Raw genomic sequence first — 22,271 nt, forward strand, 5'->3', positions numbered from 1 at the left:
TAAAAAAAAAAAAAAAATCAGAGCGGTAAGAAAGCACTCTTCATGGGGGGGGGGGGCGGAGATTACTGCCCAGGGAGTTTTGCTTTGGATGCATCCATATCCTCCACACTCTTGTCAGGGCTTACGTTGGATGGAAAGATGGCCATGTTTTTAATTTTTTTAGTTATATTTTTTACATTAAGAAAATTCTCTAGTTTTACAAATGGCTTTTCATTCATCATGTCTATTTATTGCATGCGATATATCTTGCTCAGGATCACCCCTTCCATCATTTTCCCTCCTCCCGGGTGTTTTCATGGGTGAATGTCATGTAACCCATCTCTGAATCTCTGGGATCTTCTGTAACAACCCTTAGAAGCAATCCTCGGTGTTTGTAATAGCTGCCTATATTCTACAGTATATTGCAATGAATGATTTCTGTACTAGTAGATGTTTATGTTGCCTGTCCACACTGGCAAATCAACCCTCCTGCATACTTAGAAGTTCAAAGAGGATTGCGTTTGGCTGGATTGCCAGAGGTACTGCGAGTGCTGTCTAGCATGGGATTTTTCTTTGCGTGAGCATGCTCTCCTTTTCATGTATAATTTAGGGACGGTAAGTACAAACTTGGAAGAGGTATTTTTTTTCTCTCCCCTGAAAACCCTTCAGTGAAGTATAATGTCCCAAATAGTGCTGTTGTGGGACCCCTAGCCTCAAAGGGGGGTTTGCCTGTGGAATTCACGCCTGGTGCAGAGGCCTTGGCGGGAGGTGGAGCCGTGCGGGGGGTGGCGCCACCCAGTGGTGTCGGGAGAGGATGGCTTTGTTTCCAGGTGCAGAGGGGGGAAAAAATCCCGGAGGGGCTCCTAAAAAATGCTTCAAGGGACATTTTCCTGGAGCCTGCACAGCAGGGGAGATGGGAGCCAGTGACATTTTGGGTTATTGCTAAAGTGACTCGACGTGTTGGCGTAGGCCGGTGCCTGGGGCACTCGGGTTACTGGTGCTTTTGGAGGAATTTGCATTTTCTGTCTCACAGGGTATCTACATATATGAGGTCAAAAGAGAGGCAATGACTGCAGTGGGAGGCAGCCTTCCTGCTCTCCAGGCAGTGCTCGTAGAACTCTGAGTCCTCTGCCATCACTCTTCGGTCCATAAGTTGGGAACCACTGGGATGGGATATTGAAAAGTGGAGTGCAAATGAAATCATTAACTCACTGGCAGGGGGAGCGTGCTCTTGAAAGGAATCCCAGGGAGACGTCTCGCCACACGGAAGGAACTCCCGTCACTCCCTCCAAGATCCCGGAATAACCCCCCTGGGCAGCAAATCAAGGTCTTGGGCAGCTTATTAGGCTTCCTTCCCCGGCCTCTGCGGGCTGCCCACGGCCCTGGGTCAGCACGGGGCTGCGTGGCTCTCAGCAAACACCCGGCCTAGCCCTGCTGCAAAAACCTCAGCTCTGCATCGCTACCTCTCTGAAATGCACCTCTGTCCCTTTAATGATCCAAAGCGCACCTCATTTCAGTGCATCTTTAAACTAATTAATGCTTTGCAGTCCCCTAACTCCACTTCGTGTTTGCACGTCCAGCACTGGGCTGTGTCCACCTGCCTCAGTGCAGGCCTGCCGTGGCCTGCAGTGCCCTTCCCACCGGCAGACATCTGACGTTTGATTCTGAGGTCCTGCATTGTCAGGTTCTCCAGTCTGGGGTTTCTCCTTCTCAACTGAATTCTCAGTGATGTTCAGCACTTCTGAAAGCAAGTTGTTAGGTGCAACATAGTGTAATATGGAATTTATCTTGCCACCTAATAAAAAAAGTGAAGCCGGGTGCCAGTGGCTCATGCCTGTCATCCTAGCTACTCCGGAGGCTGAGATCTGAGCATCGAGGTTCAAAGCCAGCCCAGGCAGGAAAGGACATGAAACTCTTATCATAAACCACTCAGAAAACTGGAAGTGGCGCTGTGGCTCAAGTGGTAGAGCGCTCACCTTGAGCTAAAGAGCTGAGGGACAGCGCCCGGGCCCAGAGTTCAGGCCCCATGACCGACTGCCCCCCCCCCCCAAAAATGAAAAGCCCAAGATTATGGGGGTAAACTGTAATCTTCTAGGTTGGCTGTGCTTTGTGATTTAAAAAAATGTTTATGAACCTGGCACTGGTAGTTCATATCTGTAATTGTAGCTACTTAGGAGGCTGAGAGCTGAGGCTCATGGTTTGAAGCCAGATGGAGACAGGAAAGTCTGCGAGACTCTTATTTCCAATTAACCAGCAAAGAAATCCATAAGTGCAAGTGTGGCTCTAGTGATAGAGTTAACTTGAGCAACTCCCCCCTCCCCCTCCCCCGCCCCCAAGCCTCCTAAGCAAGATTGTGAGGCTCTAAATTCAAGCCCCAATACTGGCATCCACGAAATGTTTATGATCTCTCACTCATCATTCATAGATAGTTGGCTCTCTCCATCTGTGGGTTTTGTACCTATGATCTAATTGTGGATTAAAACTGGAAAAAAATGCATCTGTACTAAAGATGTACAGACTTTTCTTACCACTTCCTAAATAATGCAGGGTCACTATTTGCATAGCATTTGTATTTGGTATTGTGAGTAATATAGAAATGTTTTTAAAGGATATGGGAGGATCAGTGTACGACACGCAACAATAACATGTTTTACAGATGGGAGGTGAGCATCCTTAGATTTTGGTACCCTCAGGGGGCACTGGACCCAATCCCCATGGGACCTGCGGGAGACTGACTATGAAGTGATGATTACATGCCAGTCTCATCCTTGTTTGGCAGAGTGGAGAAAAATTCTAGTTTCCTAAAACTCAGATGAATGGGAAGCCCGGGCGCGGTGGACAGGACTCTCTGCCCAGCTCACAACGGCTTTAGAAGATGAAGGTTCCTTAGCTGTGTTTGCCCTCTCCATCCTTGTCCCCAGATTTTGTCCTCTAATGTTCTTAACAGTGCCCTGCCGACCTCCATTAAACGCTTATAGGAAGCAGGACAAAGCTATGAGGTAGTATTTCACTTTGAATGAGCAAAGCTTGCTAACCAATGTGGAAAATCGAGCCAGTTGCTCATGAACTGGAGCCAATTTGCTTAGATAAGGGATGGAGCACCCAGACTGCTCCGATCGTATATCTCTGTGTTGCTGGCCTTTAGGAACTCCTTACACAATCTGTTGAGTGAGTGGTCACCAGACTTCCATTCGGTTTGCTCTGCAGCAGCTTGACTACTTCTTTGTGAACTGTGTTTCTCTGGCCTTTGGGTTAAGGGTAGTTATTTAATGTACATGGGCCAATGGGCAGCTGCAAAAGGGTAGAAGTTTAGGGGACTTAATATCTTGGGAGGATTTATACCAATTATTTAACTGCCTGAATACCAAGTGCCTTTCTATTATCTCTCTAATCAGATGATCTAGGTCTCCCATTTATTTCAAGAAGACAGGCTTATCCAAATCATCTACATCTCAGCAGCAGTACCAAACTCCAAGCTTCAGAAACACATTTTAAATAATTCTTCGCCATGCCATATATTTTAAGTATCATTAAAAAGCCATTTTCTTACTTTAAAAAAATATGTGTGCAATATATTTTATGAAACCTATAACAAGTCTATGAAAAATTGATTATTTTTTTCCCCACAGAGATACGTTCAGTGATTCTCATTCTGCTCACCCAGCTCGGGGGGGTGGGGAGTAGAATCTAGTGTGTGTTCTGTCCTCTGTCTCATTACTCCCTCTCGTGTATATAATTGCTGTGTTTCCAACAAAGAGAAATGGGTTCCTCTGTTTGGGTAGCCAAATAATTTCCTGTGGTGGGTAGAGGAGCTGATGCAGAGCTAAACTTAGGAAGCGAAGATTTCCCTATCAAATAGTGTTTTCCATAGTCTTTCTCCTTCCTATCAAGTCAGGTGCATGGGGTCAGGGTGAATTGTGAGTAGTCACGTGGGTGCTGGTAGGATGTCTACAAGATGGTGGAATGCACGTGTGAGGGCAGGGCGTTGCTCTGGGACCCAAAAAAGGTGTGTACTTCTTTACAGGCGCAAATGGTTGTTCCCTCCTTTAGCATGATCATTCAATCAACCATGTAAATGCCCCCATGTACTTTCTTCTGTGGTTCTCCGGTGCATAACGTTGCAAGATGTTTAGAATAGAAGCTGCCGCTTTAGTGTCCTCTCTCTTTCCTCTGTCCTAGCAGCCCTCGGTGTCCTCTGCATCAAATCTCTTCCCAATCACTCCCCTCACTTTCTGAAGCTAGGTTGGTAAACACCAGGCCCAAAGTCCAGGAGTGCCAGGGCAGTGCCTGCTGCCACCCCCCAGTGCCAGCTAAAGAGACGTGGGGGAGGGCAGGGGAAGGATCGGACGCGAGAAGATGGCGCTTCAGGACGTTTTCAGCCATCTTCAGGGATACAGCTGTTGGCTTCAGGTGAAACGGGGAGGACTTGGGCAGGGTGTGAGTTAAGACCATGCCAGGCCCCAGGTGGGGCCAGGTGAGCTCGGTCTCCTCCAAGGAGGAGTTCCAGAAAATGGCTACCATGTTACTTCTGGGACTGAACAGGAACAGGGACGTCTCGAGCTGTTGGCTGTTTTGAAGACCGGAAATCATTGCCTGTTTGCGGAGTAATCTGCCTTGTACACAGATGTTTATCTTTAAGTCTCCTTTTTGTTTGGAGCCCTAGGTGGTTGGAAGGGGACCGAGGCAGGGACTAGCTCAGATCAAAGGGTACAGATGCAAAGTTGGAGGCCAAAGTCAGGGCTCAGCAAAAGCATCTTGCAGGTTGTCTCTAGTACTGGTCATTGTGACACTCTGTGAACTGAGCAGCTTGGAGGAGCGATGCGGTGAAGATAGAGCCTCACTTTAGGTGGAAATGGAAATGGCTTCTTGCCAGGGTACAGCTGAACACACAGCCCATTTCCTGAACACAGAGGGTACGCAGTGTGCAGGCTCTTCCCCTGCGCTGAGGAGAGGAGGAGAAGCAGGGGAGCGGTCTCCATTGAGATGTAGCAGCAACGCTGTCCTCCACACACTGTGGTGCCTGATCCACATGGAGAGGCGGTGAGCTGTGCTGAAGACATGGAAACTGGGAGAGTCTCCAAGGGCCTGCTTGCAGGAGGAACTGATTGCAGGTGGGGGCTACAAACTAGCGTGCGTGTGGGCATGTGTGCACATGCCCCTCAGAAGGCCTCAGCGCTGTCCCTGAGATATGCTTGCTCAAGGCTAGCATTCTACCACGTGAGCCACAGCTCCATTTCTGGCTTTTTATAGGTTACTTGGTGATCAGAGTTTCATGGACTTTTCCTACCCAGGCTGGCTTTGAACCACAATCCTCAGATTTCCACCTCTTGAGTAGTTAGGGTAATAAGCATGAGGCACAGGCACCCGGCTTTCTCAAGGAATTTTCAGACTGAGAATTTTTGAGAGTGTGACTTGATTGGAAGCTTCCAGAATCATCCCAAGAGAACTTAGAAGTTGGCATGACTAGTGGTTTGAAGGGTGGACTCCGGGACAGACATCACAGGATCAGTGGGAAAGAAGACAAGATCAATTCAAGGGGTATGCACGTGCTAAACGACCTGATATTCCTTTCTTTTCTCGCAAACAAATCATACAACCTTACTATTTACCATCTTAATCGTTTTTTTTTAAATGGCATTGCTCTGGAGTCATGACTTCTTTCATTGGATCCTAAGCCATGTCCTTCTTAGACACTTCTATGTGTCCCATCCGCTTTCCTGCTTTGTCCCCATCCCCGTCTCTGCCAGCCCAGCTCTCCTCTCCTCTCTGTGGGACTCGCCTGACATCCACCTTCGGCTGCCGCCTCTGTGCGCCCCTGAAGTCTAAACCTCCGGTCATCAGACCTCCGCGGATACTTGAGTTCCTCACTCATGTTGCTGGTTCCTTCTGAACGATAATGTCTAGTTCTTGGTAATCCGGTGTGAGTGTGTGTGTGTGAGTGTGAGAGAAGGTATGTATGTATGTATGTGCAATCTTGATCAGGCAGGTGATCTGTCATTCTGTCTTCCTAAAATCCAGATTTGAACCTGTGGAGGCACAGTGGTGCATCATGGGAAGCTTAACACGGTGAAGAAATTCTAGTTACACTCGTTGGCAGGCTTTGTACCACTGTGTTTGTTTTACTGCGTAGGAGGGTATAAATGAGGGAAATGGCCTGTCTTTTGGCTTTCTGGCAAGGATTTGACTCTTGAGCCCTCGGTCCTTTGAAGATGCTGGGATCTCTCAAGGCTGAGACTGCCCATGCTATATGACCTCCAGGTAAAACACTTCAGGAACTCTTCCTGCTTTTGATTGTGTGGGAGAAGAAGTGGAGAGAGGAGTGGAATGTGGAACTGGGTAGTTACAACTGGACAGGGTTTTGTTGTTTTTTGATATGAACTTAAGAGAGGATTTCAACTAAGGAGCTGCGGGATTGGTTAAGTCATCCAGCATCACAGGCCCTCATAGTTTTGGTTGGGAAGAAGGTTTCATGGAATCTGAGGCCTTAGGTGTTGTCTTTGGAGCCTGTGAGAAGAGCTGGTGTTTTCTTCGGCTGTGATTAGTGCTCAAGACCTTTGAATGGGTCTTGGGGATGGAGGCGGGGGCGCTTTAGAATTAGCAGAAGAGAATGAACATGAAGACAAAAACCAATAAGTGGTCACGGAGCTGCCAAGAGTGAAGGCAGTAAAGAGACAGAATTAGTTCTTACTGACGGCTTGAAATTGCCTGGAACATTATAAAAATCAATCAGCCTGTGAAAAGCAGACGTCCAGTGACCACTGGATGTGTGGTGTTTGCAATTGGTCTGGACACAGATTTAAGAAGCTTAAAACCTGGCTTTTGGCTGGTACAAAGTTTTTTCTTTTTGTCATTCATGGGGCTTGAACTCAGGGCCTGGGCACTGTCCCTCAGCTCTTATGCTCAAGGATAGCACACTATACCACTTTGAGCCACAGTGCTACTTCTGGCTTTGGAGTGGTTAATTGGAGATAAGAGTCTCATGGGAACTTTTCTACCTGGTCTGGCTTCGAATCGTGATCCTCAGCTCTGGTCTCCTGAGTAGCTAGGATTACAGGTGTAAGCCACCAGCACCTGGCTGGTACAAAGATTTTTAAGAGAAGCAATGAGCTTTAGTGATGTATTTTTCCCTATAATTCTAAAGCCAGAAGAACTGAAATTACTTGATTACTCATTTATTTGAATCTAATATCTATTTGTCATTTTGCTCTCCTGATGATGCATTTTACAAAATAATGTTTTTTGTGAAGTTTTGTTTTTGTTTTTTGAGAAGGTAAGTGGATTGTGTTTTTCTGCTGTTGATTTTCTTTATTTTGGTTAGCTGTGGGGCTTACACTCAGGGCTTGGGCTCTGACTCTGAGCTTTTTCACTCAAGGCTAGCACTCTACCACTTTGAACAACAGCGCCACTTCCAGTTTTCTGGAGGTTAATTGGAGATAAGAGTCTCACAGACTTTCCTGCCCTGGCTGGCTTTGAACTGCAGTTCTGAGGTCTTAACTTCCTGAGACCTGGTGTGAGCCATCAGTACCTGGCAAGTTGCTTAACTTTGTGTGTGTGTGTGTGTGTGTGTGTGTGTGTTCGCGTGTGCATACATGTACGTGCACGTGTGCATGTGCACACACACATGTGCTCTTAAACCTATCATGTATGTGATTTGTGCTGCTTGTGTCAAAATGCATTCATTTAAAGCAGATAGCTGGCCTCAGTTTCCCCTCTGGGACACAGTGTCTGTCTCTCATGGACCACCACGGTTCCAGGAGATAGCTGGCCTCAGTTTCCCCTCTGGGACACAGGGTCTGTCTTCCATGGACCACCACGGTTCCAGGAGACGGATTTGTAGGCAAGCCCTCAGCTTTTTCAGTAGCAAGTGATATGTGAACAGACTGAGATAAGAGAAGCCTTAGAATCACGTGTCAGCCCTAGTAACTGTCATTCAGACGGATGCACATTTCACCAGCAGTGCCATGGGTTCCTTTCAGGCATGTGTGTGGGTTGTGAAAAGGTGCCGGTGCACATGGTGCACACTGAGGCGGCGTTTGAGCACCAAGGGCCTGGGGTCAGAAGAGCCCTGGGAAGGCTGTGTGGAAGTTCCGGCATATAGCAGGTTCTTACTAGTGCTTATCATCTGCCTGGTGAGTCAAGGACCTCCAGCCTGGGAGGTCCTGCATCTTCAGTTGCTCCTGCTGCTATGGAATGGGTCAGTCTAGACCATGGTCTCAACTAGGCCTGGACATGGAATGGGTCCACTGTCAGGGAGCTACGGCTACTGCTAAACCTCTTACAGGGCACAGGGCAGTCTGCCCTCCCATCAAAGATTCTTCCTAGGATGACAGAGATGTTAGAAAAACACATATGGTTGTAAGCTTACTTGCTCTATGGCTAAAATGGACAGAGAAAGCATAGTTCCCTCGATTTGCCCAAGGCTGGTCTGGTGGCCCTTGAGAACTTCATTTCCTGATTGGAAGAAAAAATGAAAGTGACGTGGTGTAGGACGTACTGTATCCCTGGGGGTTGTGAAAAGCCCCTTAAAAAGTGACAGTCTTCCTGGGAACCATTGCAGCATGCTGCTTCCTCTGAGCTCTAAGTTACTGGTCTCACAGCCTCATCTGATATCATGGAACCTCAAGGATTTTATTATTATTATTTTAAAGATGCACATTCTAGGTCTTGAACTTGGGGCCTGGTTATTGTCTCTGAGCTTTTTTTTTTTCTTTCTCAAAGCAAGAGCTTTACCACTGGAGCCACAGCTCCACTTCAGGCCTTAGTTAGAGATAAGAGTCTCATAGATTTTCCCTCCCTGGCTGGCTTAGAACTGTGAGCCTCTCTTCTCAGCCTCCTGAGTAGCTAGGATTACAGGCGTGAGCCACCTGCGACCAGCCCTAAAGAAGTTTTTGAAGTGTTCAGGAGCCATGCTGATAGAAGGAACTTCTATCCTGTGATTTTTCTTCCTTAATATCAAAAGTGGTTTATTAGACTCTCTAAATTTTATCTCTCTATCTCTCTATCTTTCTATATAATCTATCTACCTCTCTCTCTCTCTCTCTCTCTCTCTCTCTCTCTCTCTCTCTCTCTCTCTCTCAACTCTGGGTCTGGGCGTTGTCCCTCAGCTCTTCAGCTCAAGGCTAGCACTCTACCACTTGAGCCACAGCATCACTTCCAGCTTTTTTCTGCTTCTGTGGTGCTGAGGAATTGAACCCAGGGCCTCATGCATGCAAGGCAAGCGCTCTACCACTCAGCCACCTTCCCAGCCCAACTATCTAAATGTTAGCACATTCTCCTTCCTCATTGGTAGATATTTCTCTGAAAGCTTTCTTTCTTTTTTCATTAGATGTCCCAACAACCTTATAAAGTACACCTGTGTTTTTTTTTAAACCCAGTGTAGCTTGGCAATCATTTTTATTTTCTTTATATATTTGATTTCTTGTTGGATGATTGAGCAAGTGGTCATTTTACTGGACACCAAAAGAACTGGTTAGAAACATCACCAGGGCCAACTCCGCGGGCACGTGTGTCCTGTGACACGTCAGGCCTTTTTATGGGTATCATGACATTTGTTTTTAGATTTTGTGGCTGAGAATCAGGCTGCTCAAACCTTTTAGTCATGTCCAATTTTGTCGTCATTGTGTAGAGGTGGGTAAAAATCTTTCCATCATGGTCAATATGTTCTTAACAAATGCAGCAATTTCTTATTGAAAACTGCCCTCCTAAGGGAACATAATAGATTTCATGGCCCCCATTGAAGAGGAGCAGGGCTAACTAGCCGTGTGGCTCGAAGTACATCATTACAGTAACCACTTCCTTTGGAGGAATAAAGAACTGGTCTAACAGCCTTAAAATTCCCTTTAATACCAATAAAAAGAACAAATTTCACACTTATTCTATGGATAAAAATTCTTCCGTAATTCTTTCTCTATTGCACGAATCTCTTTAATAATATTTTCTTCACCTGTCTTCACCCATGAGACTAGGATACTATTAGAGGAGAGAAAGGTAGAACAAGGCTGGAAACGTTTCTGACATACAGGATTCGTGATAAAGCCAGTTGTGATCAATTCAACAGCAGCCAGTGTTTACTGAGACCTCAGGGTCTAATCATTGCTCTGAGCACTTCTCGATTAGCTCTAATCCTCACCATCATGTTTTCCACAGGTTTTATAATTTTCTGACTGTAAACTGAGCACAAGGGGGTCAATTACAGGTCAAGGTCATATCTGGTGGCGCTTGCGTCATATTCCAGGCATCTGATTTCCAGAAGCCAAGTACTTAACCAGCAGGCTTTCTGATCATCATCATTCTTCACTCTAGGCTTGAGTTTTCTGGCCTCTAAACTGATGGTTCTCTCTGCCTTAATGCTTTCTGGGTTATGATCATTCATCTGCCTGCACTGAAAAAAAAAATCTTGTCATCAGATTCCGTAAGCCAAGATTTGGAACATTGAGATCTTGAAAGAGCAAGGCAAAGTACAGCCAGGCACAAGGGTACATTTCGTGGCAGACTTGGCAAAAAAAATTCTTCTAATAATTGAGTGATAAGTTCCAGAATTCCTGTCACTTCTGATGATCACATTGTCACAGACTCGTTTCCCTGGATTTGGGTGATACAGATGTGAGTGCAGCAGGACACCGATTCATTTATGACCTTTTAAAGTATTTAAAGTCAGTGTTAGTGCCAAGTTAGTGGTGTGGTGGGTATGCTTACTTCTTTGCAAAGGATTAGAATAAAGGATACATAGCTGGGAGCTGGTGGCTTATACCCATAATCCTTGCTACTCAGAAGGCTGAGATCTAGGGAGAGTGGTTCAAAGCCAGCTGGGCAGGAAAGTCTATGAGATTCATATCTCCAACACACTTGTCAGACAAAAGCCAGAAGTGGCACCGTGGCTCAAATGGTAGAACACAAGCCTCGAGCAAAAAAAGCTCAGGGGCAGCACCCAGGTCCAGTTAAAGCTCCAGGACCAGCAAAAAAAGGGGGATACATAATTATTAAGTACAAATTATGTATCAAGAACTGCTAGGCATTTTGCTTCGGTTTTCTTCTGACATTGTTGGAAGTAACTGCCATTGCTATCTGAGGATGGATGCTGAATCTCGGGAGGGAGATGTGGAACTTGCTCACACAGCCAACGAAGAGTAAGACCAGCAACTGAATTCTGGGATAAATTAAAGAGAAGAACAACGCAAAGTTTAATAATTGTTGATTAGGGCGAATCCCATTGGGGCCACAGTAATGAAGAGCCCATGTTTTCCAACATGGAATACTAGTTTCAGAAGATGTTCCTTAAAGGGACAGGGAACCAAAACCATAGCTGTATCTACAGGCAGCCTTCAATGTCCGAAGGGTATTGTTCCCAGAATCCTTAGCAGATATGATGCCTTTTAATAAGGGAAACGATTATTTTTGTATTTGCATGTGAACCATGTGCATCATGACGTCAGATCATCTCTAGATGACTGATGACGCCTATGGCAGTGTGAACACCAAGCAAATAGCTATCACACGGTGGTATTTAGGGAAACACGAGAAGGAAAATGTTGGTGCCTATTCAGTACAGATGTATTTTTTGGCCCCCAAAGATTCGTTGGTGGCTAGTTGAATGCCCAGACACTGGGGGCTGTAGTGAAATCAGTGGGAGAAGCAGCGCTCCCATTTCCCTTAGAGAGTCACAGTGCTGGTTTTCCAGTTGCTTTTCATTATCCTTAAATAGTTGTACAAAGGAGTTGCCCTTGAATAAAGCGGCATCTTGATCAGTGTCACCCCCTTCAACAATCCCCCCCACCCCTTCCTTCCCTGACTTTTCTTAATTTCGTGTTGCAAACAATGAAGTCTCCACTGTGTTCTCTCCCTCCTTCCCGCCCTTTAGTCATCTGTCCTTCCCCCCAACCCCCTTGCCCCTCTTGTAAGTAGCCATTTCCTGGTACTTATTTTGTTGGGCTTTGACTTTGTCTTTCTAACAGATTATACGATTTGAGGTCTCCATAGTCTATTATATAGCAGTTAATTCATTTGTAATCACTTGCATGTTCCCAACGTCTTTATTTATAGATTTATAGCACATTCTTGCTATACCACAAAGGAGGCAAACCATGCAGCCTTTGTTCTCTGCGTCTGACTGACTTCATTTAGTACCATTTTGTCCGTCTTTCCATGCCTTACAAATAGTCCAATGTTGGGCTGGGAAGGTAGCTCAGTGGTAGAGCGCTTGCCTTGCATGCCTGAGGCCCTGGGTTCAATTCCTCAGCACCACATAAGCAAAAAGAAAAAAGCCGGAGTGGTGCTGTGGCTCAAGTGGTAGAGCGCTAGCCTTGAGCTGAAGAGGTGAGGGACAGTGCCCAGGCCTGGAGTTCAGGCCCCAGGACTGGACCAAAAAACAAAACAAAAAACAAATAGTCCAGTGGCATTCTTTCTGATGGATTAGTGACATTCCCACAACAATTTCTTGACTCCACTGCTCCTAATGCTCTGCAGGAGTTTCTGACTCCATAGAATCCCGCCAGTTCCCCACATTTCCTGAGGAAGCGTGAAGAGAAGCACACTAGCTTGTGGGTTGAAGGAGCAAAGCCTTTGGCGAAGCAAGTTACAGATAACCTGCCCCTGAATAATTACACTCCCATTTCATTGATAGTGGGACCCTCTAGTGTCCATCTTGGTTTTCAAGGAAGAAGAAAGTAAATTCAGGCAGCCAAATGCCTCCCTGGCCTGGGTGGTATCACATGGAAAGTCGTACTTGGTGCCTTGGAAAAAGATGTTTTCTTATCATTTTCATTCATAACCTATGAAACCCACCATTTAAGTATGTGATTCAATGATTCTTTTTTAGTGTATTTGCATGTTGTATAATCATTCGACTAATTCCAGAATGTTCCGTCAAGGAAACCTCATGCTAGAAGGTCTCTCCTAATCTCCCGCTGCATTGGTAGCCATGAATCTCCTTGTTGCTTCTTACTTGCCTGTTCTGGACATCTCACAAATACTGAATCACACGTTCAGTAGCTGCTGCGGACCGGGTTCTGTCGGGACGACGGAGGATACCTAGGGGAGGAACCTGGAATAGGATGGGGAGATGGCAAACAGACAACTCACACACAAGAGGAGTGGATGCTGAGTGCTGAGTGCTGAGTGCGATTTAATGCAGAGGATAACAAACTTTTATAACAGAAGTCTTCATAAGAAAAGGGGCAAAAGGTTACACAATCTTGCTGCAAGGCTTCATTCTTGGATGGTCACCAGCTGGTCGCCTGAAAGGGCAAAAGTTTACACAATCTTGCTGCAGGGCTTCATTCTTAGTGGTCACCAGCTGGTCACCTGAAAGGCACTTGTTTCCGGCTTATCTCTAAGAAATATAATGGGTTTCGACGTTTGACACCATCTCACCATTACCTTATTTCTATAGAGGCCTTAATTATCCCATAAGATTTTTCCTGTTCCTTCTTTAATAGTAAGGTCACGGAGGCCTAGATCTAGCAAGTCTCTTAGTAAATGAGAGTACCAGGAAGTTCTTTCTCCTAAGTAGTTATCTCAGCAATTGCCATACATTCCTTCTGTTCTAGCCGCGCCTACAGCTTCTTGTAAATTTCTTACAATTCCTTCTGCTGGAGTGACTTTGTGAAACCCCCAATACTTTTATATTTACTTATAACTTGTCTACTAGCCTCCATAAGAGGGGTTTCAGGGTAGCACTTAACTCTGGTGAGTTAGTCATATTTTTAAGACACTCATCAGATATTGGAGTCGTCAACACTCTTAAGAAAGAGCTTTGAATAAGGGAACGTTGACAATGAGTAAGTACAATGAACAGCAGAAACAGTAAAAAATTAATAGGCACTCTTATGAGGAGAAGAAAGACAGAAACACATCTTTTCCCAGGGGTTTTTCCAGCCTTTTCCCAGGAGTAGGCCTCTTAGAAGCCCTATTCTCCGAGATAGACTTCGGTGAAGTCCCAAAACTTGGAGATAGGTTTCTGTAAAGTCCCATTCTCTGAGGTAGACTTCGGTGAAGTCCCAAAACTCAGAGATAGGTCTCGAAGCCTCTATCATGGTCTGATAGATGGTTTCCCATGCTAAGCAGACTCTACTGGGGTCGGCGTGGCAGGTAGCCTCTGTCTGGAGATGTTGGGCAGAGGTTCGTGTGGGCTGTAGTTGGTGTCGGTTCTCTGTTGCCGTTTGTGGCTCAGGAAGGTGTGTGACAGCCCAGCCCATCTGTGGTTTCAAAAAAGCAAAGCGCCTTAGGGGAGCCTGTTCTCATCCCAGGCTGGCGGAGAGCACGGGGCAGCTAGATGCTGGGTTGGCATGCTTTTCTTCCTGGCTTGGAGGCGGGGTGGGTTTTGTGGGGTAACCTGACCCTCAGGGACAGCAGCTGGTGAAAGGGTAGATTAGTCAGGACCCAGAGCCCTGGGCCACCTAGCAAGCCCAAGCAGATGCAAAAGGACATTGTTGAAAACATCTTCCCTCTGCCCCTCCCAACCTCTTCTAGTTTAGATGGGTTTCCTGTGACCCTGGAGAGAGGGTGTACAGAAGGGACCCGATTAGGAATTAACCAGCAGAAAGTGTCACTTTCCCCAAAGACTTTATATAATAGGGGCAACCAATGAGAACACAGCAAGGGTATCACGCTTCTAGAGTCAGAGTCCCATACCCAGAGACCTGGGGACAATATGGACAGACCCAGGACAGTGACAGCCAAGATACTTCTCTGCTGAACAGAACGGTTCACCTTCATCCTCCAGTGTCCCGGACCTCCTTCACTGAATTCCTGAAAAGGCTACTGTTGCTGTAGGTGAAGGATTCCTTTCAGTGGTAGGTAGCATCTGCCACGGGCAGGTGTGGCCTGCAGCTGATCTGTCAGCAGGATGCAACCCTAGCAGTCTCTGCCCAGCTGTGGAACCAGAGGGACTGTGAGACCAGGCGCTGTGTGGCCTTTCAGCGGTCCCGGCACGTGACCCCAGCTAGGCTTGGGTGGTGAGGTTTTCAGAGCAGGGGTCTGTTCCCTGTGAGGATGCTATAGCGTTTGTGGGCTGCTCTTTCAGGCACAGCCCCAGCGACACTGCCTGAGAAAGGCCCGCAGACCCGCCCAACACAATCTGATCGCTTAAATCTGGTTGGTGTTTGACTACTACAGACTTGTAGCCACCAAAATATGAAGGTGGGTAAGGTTAGCTACTCTAGAACATCACTATAGTATTATTACAGAAGCAAATCTTACATAAATTCAATGACCTAGAGTGACACTCAATAAACATGGAATCACAAGACAGTGTAAAATAGTTTACTCAATTTATTTTGCCTTTATCAAGTTTAAAACCCTCTGTGCTGCTGGGTGCCGGAGGCTCACGCCTGTCATCCTAGCTACTCAGGAGGCTGAGATCTGAGGATCGCAGTTCAAAGCCAGCCCAGAGACTCCAGTTAACCACCAGAAAACCAGAAGTGGCGCTGTGGCTTAAGTGGTAGAGAACTCACCTTGAGCTGAAGAGCTGAGGGACAGCGCCCAGGCCCAGATTCAAGACCCAAAAAAACAAAAACAAAAAAACAACAAGAAACAAAAAACCTTTGTGCTTTTAGGCCTATAATAAAGAGCCTGACTTCACTCGTGGAATGAAAACTCTTTATTCGCATACGTTGTACAGAGTAATGGACTTCACTTGGCATCTCCATACCTGCATGAGGTATACTTTGACTATATTTCCCCTTTCTCCATTGCCCGCTCTTGTCCCTGGGCTCCATGGACCCTCTCTTTTGCCAAAATAATCTTCTTTGCTACTTTCAAACCTTTTCATGCCTTTCATTTTCAAAGTGAAAGATTCTGAGCTGGGCGCTGGTGGTTCACGCCTGTAACCCCAGCTGCTCAAGAGGCTGAGATCTGAAGATTGTTGTTCAAAGCCAGTCTGGACAGAAAAGTCTGTGAGACTCTTCTGTCCAATGAAGCCCCCCAAAAGTCAGAAGCAGAGCTGGGGCCCAAGTGGTAGAGCATTAGCTTTGAGCAAAAGATGCTCAGGTACAGTACCCAGGCCCTGAGTTCAAGCCCCAGGACCTAATTGTTTTAATATTCCGTCATTCTGTGAGTGGCCAATCACTCATTGAATACGACCTTACAGAGCCACTGCTATTTAAATACGCTTACTGTGTGGGAGTGAGTGGAACCTTGTAAGTTGGCTTGGGGAGTGTGGAAGACTCTGACAAAGCTGGACACGGAGTTTTCTCTGGAGGCAGCCGCCACCGTCTCCCACCCTCGTGTGAAGGAATTAACCCTTGCGCTATCTGAGGAAGCGGTATGGCTCTCACAGAGACGATAACTGCTGATTCCAAGACTCACCCCGTCCACTGTCCTTTAAAACGATTCTATTGTACAGGTGATGTACAGAGGGTCACAGGTCTGTGAGTCAGGTAATGAGTACAGTTCCTTTCGGACAGTCTCACCTCCCTCCAGCATTCTTTCTGTTCCCCCATCTCCACCTCCCTCCCCCCGAAGTTGCATGGTTCGTTTCCAACAGTCTCTAATGGCTTTCACTGCTGAATTGGTTCACCCTTTGTCCCACTGTTTCCATGCTTGATCTTCAACTAGATGTAACTTCTAGCAGTCCCTTGAAGGAGACCCATGGAGAGTACACGCCCCTTGTGGTATATTTACACCATAGAATTTTACTCATTCATGAGGAAGGATGATACGTACCATGTTGTCAAGAAATGGAAAGACCTGGAAAAAATTATGTTAAGTGAAGTCAGGCCCAGACAGACAAAAGATGCCTGCTTTCCCTTAGATGTGGAAGCTGGATTTAGCTCACACATGCAAAAGTAAATACACTGGCTGGAATGCAAGTGTATACACATGGACTCACTGAAATGTGGTAGATTCAAGGAAGCACTCACATCGTGTGTAATTCCTTAGACAGGTAAAGTCAACGTTCAGTAAAATAAAACACCAGGAAGCGGCGGCCTGAAATTGGTGTGGTGCGGGGAGAAGGAGAAGATGAACGAAGATGAGCAAGGTAGAGAATGTGATAAAGAATGCAGTGTGTATCCTACACAATTAAGAGAGCGAGGGAAGGGGTGGGCAGGAGAGGGGAAGGCGAGACTATGGAAAGAGGTGACATTGATCCAGCTCTATTTGTAAATTGTTTGCTAAACCACAAGTCCTTTGCACAACTAAAGATAATAAAAAAAGAAGAATGGCTTAAACCTTCAGTTGATGCTAGAACTCCAAAGATTCAAGTAAGGTTGGATAGTAAAGTCTGGGCTGATGGTGGAAGAGACCTAAGGTTGCTTCAGGTCTAGATTATCAGTATAGGCTCACCAAAGAGCCTTTGGAGTTAATGGTTTCCTCCTGTCCGCGATGAGGCATTGGAAAGTTACAAATGGTGTATACCTGACCTCTGTCGAAAGGCCTTTGTTAGTCAAGCGTGTTTGGTCCTCTTTTTCCACTTGTACAGGTGTAAATCGGAGATCGATTGGTTACTCCTCAAATATTTCTGAGCAAAACAGTGGTTAGACATGCGGAGGGGGAGGGTCTGCTTTCCAGTTTCCTTTCATCACTCAGTCCTTGCAATTGTGTCGCTGAATGTGTTTTAAGGAAAAGAGCAAAGCCTTCTTTTCGTACCCTAATCTGCCCCTAGTCTTTCCTGCCACAAAATGCAAATCACATCTGCAAATGTTCAGCATTGTTTTAAATTTCTCAGCTGCTCTAGTGAAACCGTCTTTCAGCTGTATGTCCTCAGGGCCAGACTTCATGGGTGGGCACTTTTTTAAAGAGCTTTTCTAGAAGGTTTAAGCACTGGGGACAAAAAAAAATGCAAGCTTGGATCAGCCTGGAGAAATATGTTAACAACATGACGGGTACTAAGATCCTCAAAAGTAAAGATCATCATAAAAGAATGATGTTTGTTTATTTTCATGCAACTCAGTACTTCCCAGAGGACAGGGGTATTTTGAAAACCAGCTGAGGTTAAAAGCAGCGGAGAGACTTGTCTGGTAAATCCCTGTAGAAGCTCCAGGATGGAAGCCTGGTGTTTCCCATTGGTTTTCTACCTTTTTGATCCTTTGGCAGAAGAGCAGGGGTGGTTGGTCGGATGGTGTCTGTACAAAAAGGCCCACTGAAATTCCCACAGCCCGGCTGCCTCTCAGGCCCGAATGCAAGCCCTGTATTCTGCCCTGCTGAGCTGTGGGGCTCAAGGTGTTGTTGTCTTCATGGGCTCGAGCCTGCAGTGGAACAATAATCAAGAAGCTGGGAAAGAGACAGGTGAATAGAGAAACTTCAGATGACTAGTAGGCACTATCAAGCCCACTAGATGGAGGAAGAAGACAAATGCTACCCCTGGCACTAACAGACCAGTGGAATCCAATAGTGCACCTGCCTATTCATAACACACAGCCCAAGCATGCGCAGTCCTACCGTGGGTTGATTCAACATAGAGTGGTTGCATGGACTTAGCACTGAGACATCTGGCAGAGGGGTGGGCAGGAGGAAGCCATCTGAGCATAACACTGAGCATATGATATACATATAATATACCTGTTCAGAAGTTGCTCCGAAGCCAGGCAGGGAGGTGCATCTCCATAATCCACTAATTCAGGAGGCAGAGGCAGGAGGATCAGGAGTTGGAGGCCAGCCTGGTCTACATAGTGAGACTGTCACACAAAGAGCAAAACAGTCAAATTGTGCAGAAATGAGGTCCGTTGCTTCCCCTAACCGTGGGGGCTTGTTGGCATGACCTACTCTCCAACCCCACCTAAATCCTAACTTTGTAAGACCGTAATTTGCCTCTGAAGGTCATTAAGAAGCAGATGTTAGAGCGTGTGCTGCCTTTCTTTTGTCCGCCTGAAAGCTGGACAGAGCTTTACAAGGACAGTAGATGCATAGCCCACCTCCACCGGGAAGCACAAAGTTTCTGCTGAACACAATAAGGGCCAGAGGAGTTTTATTAGCCAGCTTTTCCAATTAGCCTGGATCTGCATGATCTGCCAGTTGTTTGCCTTTTCCCAGTTTAAGAAGACCCAGTCTTCTTCCAGTGTCTAGTCTCTTCTTTACAATTTACCATTCTTTGTTGAAGCTGATATATAAATAGCCTTCTATGAGAACCATACATTCTCCAGGTGTCTCTAAGTTGATCAAATTCAAAGCTCATGAACGTGTTAGTTCTTCTGTTAGTTTATCTTTTGTACAGGGGCCTATTTCTATAATGAATTAGGGGATTGTCGCTCTCCTCCATTCTTGTGGGGTTGTGTAGAGTTGCATTTGGGGTACTCAAGATCTGTGGGGTGACAGGTTGAAGATCAGCGGGTGTACTCTGGAGGCCAGTCCTCTAGCTATGGAGACCCTGTTTCCAGTGGTGCGAGAAGGGTCGGAAACCTAGAGTCAGGTATACATGGAATTGGGATTTTCCAGAAGGTTCTCAGGAAGCAGTGCTTGAAGGTCTAGGAAGAAGAAAGAAGCGCCGCTGGATCTAGAAAGCTTGGAAGGCGCATGGCGTTCTCATACGCTGGAGCGAGCAGCACCGAGCCCTCCCAGAGAGCTTTCTGTGAACCTTCGCTTCCCTTTGGGGTTAGGAGATGCCCACTTCTCACTCAGAGGCAGGTTCAGGCTCGCAGGGCAGGGGGCCTGCACGCAGAGCGGTGATCCCAGCTCAGAGCTAACTGGTCTGGATGGTAGTTAGCAGTGACGGGGGAGGGGGAGCTGGCCATTGTCAGCCCTCCTCTCCCGTTACTTGCGCATAAATATGTGTAGACATTCTACAAGTGATGGAGACTTTTCAAGGGATGTTAAAAACACAGCGCTCTTGTTGGGTGGCCATTTGGTTGGTTCTATTTTTAGGAAATAGGGAAGGTGGATCTGAGACGCAATAATTGCTCTCCTTGACTTTATTTGACAGCAGTGGCATCCAAAACAGTGCTTCAAACACCAGAACTTTCTGGCTGGGTGCTGGTGGGCTCATGCCTATAATCCTAGCTACTCAGGAAGCTGAGATCTGAGAATCATGGTTCAAAACCAGCCCTGGTAGAAGAGTCCATGAGACTCTTACCTCCAATTAACCCCTAAAAATAACCCAACAAAATGGGAGTGGACCTGTGGCTCAATGTGGTAGAACGCTAGCCTTGAGCAAAAATGCTCAGGGACAGCACCCAGGTCCTAGGCTCAAGCCTCACTACTGACAAAATAGTCATGACTTCTTTTTTTGTATGTGATAGTATTGGGTTTTGAACTCAAGGCCTCACATAGGGTAGGCAGGCGCTCTACCGCTTGAACCATGCCCTTAGCCTTTTAGCTACTTTCCTACAGGGTCTCATGCTTTTGCACTGGCTGATCTCAGACCACAGGTTCCCTATTTTGCCTCTCAAGTAGCTAGCTGGGATTATAGGTGTGACCCACACTGCCTAGCCTCAGAATTTAACACAATTTTCAGAGTGTGAAACCGTTGAAAATGCTGTGGGCTGTGAAGGGTGAGCAGTCTACCTTTAGATCATAAGGTCTGGTGTGCACACAGTGCTGTACTTGGGAACTGATTGTGGGGGGAGGGGGAAGGCAATGTTGTGGTATAAAAAGACAAACCAACTCAAGTCCCGAGCTGATTCAAGAAGTCCTGCTAAACCATCATGCCATCCTCATAATAACAGTGAAACACAAGTCAACCATCACAACTGGCCACTGTACAAACGCTTACAACAAACCAGAGCAGCTGGGAAAGTGAGCTTGTTGAATCCTGAGGAAAAGAGGCTCAAGCCTGGGGAAGATACTTGGATGCCCCGGCTGGCTGTCTATTTACCGTGGAAGCCTCCAGTGTCTATTTAACAACTTCCAGTGTAGTTGCCTGGGAGAGAGCCTGGGCTCAACCCAGCAGGGTTTCTTTCTGTGACAAAGCCGCTTTGGCAGGAGTAAAGCCCCCTCCAGGGAACAGGACGAGAGCGGGCCAGTGTTGGGCCAGGTCGAGTCTGTCTTGTCTTGGAGGTTTTGATTTGTAGGTCGCAGTGACAAGCTGGTTTGCTGCCTCTTTCTCCTCAGCCAGCAGTCTTTCCTGCAAAACAGTGAATTAGTTAAAAAAAAAAATCTAACAACAACAACAAAACAAATGAAGGAAATCCCCCACGGAAACTTCCCAGGGAACAACACAAACATCCATTGTAAACAGCAGGCTCATCTTCTGACAGGTTTTGTTTGCAAATGATAACAATTACAGGTAATTTTTCATTTCAATTGGAGGAGCAGGTATTTAAAAAAAAAAAGAGAGAGTGAGAGAGAGGGGAGGGAGGCAGAGAAGGAAGGAGAGCCCAGAGCCTAGGGCCTTATTCAATCCCAGGTCTACAACCCGAGGCGAGTGCGAGGGCCAGGTAGCCGCTCTGCGTTCCATTAAGAGATCTAATTGTGGCTGTTCGCTAGGTTGGCAGATGCAGTTTCTACAGAACAACAGCCCAGAGACAGAGCTGCGTGATTAATGCCTCCAGCTGTCATATGCCCCATTATCTGTGCATTTGCATAACTTAATGGTTTAGGACAGGGGAGAGAGGATGCTTAATTTAATGTTTAGCAGGCCCTTGATAGCTGAATAATTTAAGAACTGTCAAGGGGGGTCATTCCTACAGCGATTCAGCAAGACAGCTCTGATTTCTGCATATCGTTAAAATTCTTTACTTGGGAGAGGTTTTTTTTTTTTTTTAAAAAGGGAAAAGAAAAGAACAACAATGCCTGTTAACCATTTCTTCCCCGAGGCAAATGGGAATCTGGATTTTTTTTTTTTTTTTTTGACAGTGGGAGAGGTCTGCAGACAGCTGGGAGGGAGAAGTCTAAACTCTTCCCTTCTCTGTCCTCTGGACCCCTCCCAGAGCCTCCTCCTTCCCTTTCTGGTTTTGTTCCCTCTTGTTCTCTTTGTCCCCTCGGGCATCTCACCCTTGCCTCTGTTTGATGACCCACTTAGAGCCCTCCTACTCTCTCCCAGTCTCTCATTTAGCTGAAAGGCAGAGGGGAGGGGGGGGGATGGAGAGGTGGAACATAATTTGCTTAAAATCAACTAACAGCCCAACCTGCTTTCAATGGGAAACACTGTCAGTTTCATTAGTTGCTAATGAATATTATTAGACTAATCTGTCATTTGTTTTCTAATTACGTGTCACCAGGCCTCACGGTGGCAGCTGAGGTGGCTGCTGGTGAATAATTCCCCTCCTCCTTGACTCCCCGCCGCCCTGAGTAACAACAGTCAGGAGTGATTAGCTATCATTTGAACCTGACCAAGTCCCCTGGCTCTAGCGGTGTGATCCTCATTTTTCTCCCACCCATTTATGATAACTGGGTGGATTTCCATCACTACCGGGCTCTGGCAG

This window comes from Dipodomys merriami, unplaced genomic scaffold (assembly GCF_024711535.1).
Source record: "Dipodomys merriami isolate MVZ:Mamm:240054 unplaced genomic scaffold, mDipMer1.0.p SCAF_26, whole genome shotgun sequence".
NCBI lineage: Eukaryota > Metazoa > Chordata > Mammalia > Rodentia > Heteromyidae > Dipodomys > Dipodomys merriami.